The sequence below is a fragment of the Phalaenopsis equestris genome, unplaced genomic scaffold (genome assembly GCF_001263595.1).
Source record: "Phalaenopsis equestris unplaced genomic scaffold, ASM126359v1 Scaffold000021, whole genome shotgun sequence".
NCBI classification, from domain to species: domain Eukaryota; kingdom Viridiplantae; phylum Streptophyta; class Magnoliopsida; order Asparagales; family Orchidaceae; genus Phalaenopsis; species Phalaenopsis equestris.
Genome location: NW_018164463.1, coordinates 840884 through 844486, shown reverse-complemented (window position 1 = coordinate 844486; position 3603 = coordinate 840884).

Sequence of the window (3603 nt, the reverse complement as noted above, 5' to 3'; positions counted from 1 at the left end):
ACAATAATTAAAATTGTCCAATTACAACATAAAAATAAAAATGATAGTACAAACACACACAAATATCCATTTCTATTACAAAAATTATAAAAAATAAAAGTACAAGTACATTAATTACATTCAGATATCAAAATCCCAAACTATGTCTTCGTCTCCTTGATCAGCAGGTGGATTGGGCTGATACTGAGTATATCAGGGGCACTCAGGAAAAATAACATCAAGCTCACCTCTGTAGTGTCGGGCCTGAGCTTCCTAATAAGCTATCTCAAAATTTGAATGCCTCTGAAGGTACTCACTATCATAATCATGTCGATGTTCTAAACCTCCAATCCTTTCATTTATTAATTCTATACTCTTTCTCTGCAAGGTCAACTCATTCATCAAGTCAGTTAGGGTAGGAGAGCTAGAAGAAGGAAGGTCATAACTAGTAGAGGGGACATCTCTACTAGTAGAAGGTTCTTGACTCCTACTTCCAATTCTCTGTCTTTCATGGGATTCATAAGTTTTAAAATTAGCTTTACTGATGGGTTTCATAGGGTAAACCCATTCCTCATCACCTCCAGCTTCCACTCTAGAAAGTTGGCAATACCTCACTATGGTGATAAGTCGGTAACAGAGTAGAGGAAATAAAATAGTGTCATGCTTTAGAAGTGGCATTTAACATGGAAGCAAAAAAACTTACCTGTTCTCATTGCTTATTCTTCCACGTTCCTTTCTCATCAGTGAGAAAGTTGATCACATCATTCAGCGACCCTTCCATGGTACTGAAGGATTCATAATGGTAGTTATAAGAGTCTGGGACTTCATAAAAGGTGTTAATGCGGGCGGAATTGAATTCAACAGGAAATCCTCGCACTTGAACGATTTCATCTTCAGAATAGAACACATTGGCATAAAACTCTTTCACAATATTTGAAGCTTTATTGGTGGTGTAATTGAAGTTTTCCCACCTCCGCTCGGTAACAACTCGTTCAATTTCTCCTCTCAGACTCTCAAAAACTCGATCTTGTATACATTTCTTTCCTTCAAATACTAAAGTAAACCTTGATTGAGCCTTCGCATTGACGAAGCGAGACTCGTCGAACTCAAGTCGTCTCTTTTGTCATGGAGCCATTTTAATCTAATCACAATTATAGAAAAATTCCAAAATATACTTCAAATATGCAAATAATGGCTTCTAAGATTTCAACACTAAGATCCATGAATTTCTTCCCAAATTTTCTTCACATTCTCAATTTTTTTGGATTTCCTCAATGTGGAAGAAATCCATGGTGAAAATCAAATATTTTTAGTTTGGAGTGAAGCTCTAACCTAGAGATGATCAAATCCGGTGTCAAAAAGCCTTGAAATCATCTTCCAATCCAAGATCTTTCAAGCCCTAGGTTGAAAATGGTGTTTTTCAGAGAAAGGGGAAGATGAATAGTGGAGGTTGACTGGTCAAAATTGCGGTTAAAGGTATTTTTTCGGGGTTTCGCCGTCGGTGGGGTCTTCGGCGCCGTCGGCATGCTCTATTGAAATTATATCCTAAGTCTCGAAAAAAGTCCACCGTCGGCGGCGTCTAGGGCGACGTCGATGGGCTCTATTGATTTGGTTCAATTACCAAATTTTTGCAATTTCGATCAATTTCAAGCCTCAACAACATCCGTTCAATCATTATAAACATAATTTTAAGGGATTAAATGATGTACTTATTACAAATAAACTTCCACAACACAAAACATCACAATTATATATAAATTCCAAGAGTTACAAGATATGTTACATAACACACCTAAGTTTGGTATTTTCTCAACCTTAATACATTAATTCAGCATCATAATCCAAGTCACAACACTTAAAACGCTGAAAACAAAACATCCTATGCTCAGTCTCAACTATACAGAGATCTAAAAGCATAATCTAAAGCAAAGCAAATGCAAAGTTCAAATCAAATTACATACATAGACAAACAGGTAGCAATATAAATCTACTATTCTTCAGATTAAGTACTAGATTCCCCTATAAGATCACCCATTGATTGCACATGAAAGAAGAGGTTATAGAAGGGTCGGTATGGAAATTCTTCAGTAGAATCTTCTTCTATCAATTTCATCCTCCTCATCAGCCGTATCAAACTATCTTCTATATGTCCAGAGTGAGAAAAATGTTCTTTCATCCTCCAGTCTAGATGATCGAATAAATCAGAGATATTATTAATTGCATTCATGACATTTTGTACCTCCTTCTCTAATTTCTTGATTCTATGCAGGATCACCAGAGTCTTGTCCGGAACTAAAGGTTGAATCGACAGTAAATTCTGAGACGATTGATCCATCATAATAATCATGTCATTTTCATCTTCATAAGCTGGGAATCTCTCAGTTGGGTCCAAAGGCTTCCAAGGTAGAAGTACCTTTTCCCAATTTTTGTAGGATACTTGGAATTGACTGCAAAGTGAGAAAATTGTGGAAGGGTGTCCAAGCCCATAAGCTGATCCATGAACGATCAAGCCCAAAACAGACTTCACGATTATTGATCCAATATCGATCGACAGTCCCATTTGGATGCAATAATTTAGAATAGCACTTTCTTTAGAAACTTTACCGATCTTCATTATCGGCAATAGTTTTGCAGAAATGAAGAAGTGTCAGTGTTTCGAAACGGGATTTAGGATTATCGCAGAAAAATTAACATACCCATTTTCTCTCATTTCCCAGTCTTCAGTTTAGTTCGTTAAATATTGGTAAATTTCATTCGTCTGGTTTCTTGTCGGGACGAGGTTGGAATAATGGTAGACAGGAACGTTCTCAATCATATATAATTCATTGATCCATGCAGAAGTGAAAGTTATCCATCTACCTCGCACATAGACGACTCCCTGGTTGATTCCATGCAAATTTGCATAAAATTTTTTCACCATAGGAATAACCATGGCGGCAGTAGTATAGCACAACACTTCCCATCTTCGCCGCACTATCATCTCCTCAATTTTTGTAGAGGGATTATTCAATCCGCGATTTATGAATCCTCATTCCTTGATTAATCTTTTCTTCGCCAGTACCTTGTTGAAGGTTCGCTGCACTTCCGCACTAATGAACTTTCTCTAGTTGAACACTCGCATTCTAGGATTATCAGGAGAATTGGACGTCATAAGAATGAATTTGGTGGAGTTTCACTTCATTTTTGGGGAAAATGTGAACTTAGAATCAAATTTGGGAGTTTAAAAGGGGTAACTCCCGCCCAAAAAATGCAAAAAACCGCCATTCAAACTCTAAAAACTAACATCCCGCCGGTCTCACCGTCGCCTGCGTCGAGGGTGCTGTCGGCGAGCCTTTTGTATTTAATTGCATGGACTCTCGGAAAAAATGCACCGTCGGTGTCGGCGCCCAAGGTAAAAATTACACAGTTTTGCTCTGGTCCGAATGCGTTCCAACTTTTCTCTATGAATCTAATTTTTATGATGATTCAGGGCTAAATAAGACTAGTAGAGGTCAATACTACCTCAAACTATCGATAATTTCAAATAAAAACTATTATAATTGCAATAAAAATAAAGATAATTATGAGTTGTCTCCCATAAAGCGCTTGCTTTAACGTCGTCAGCTCGACCTATTCAGGTTTATT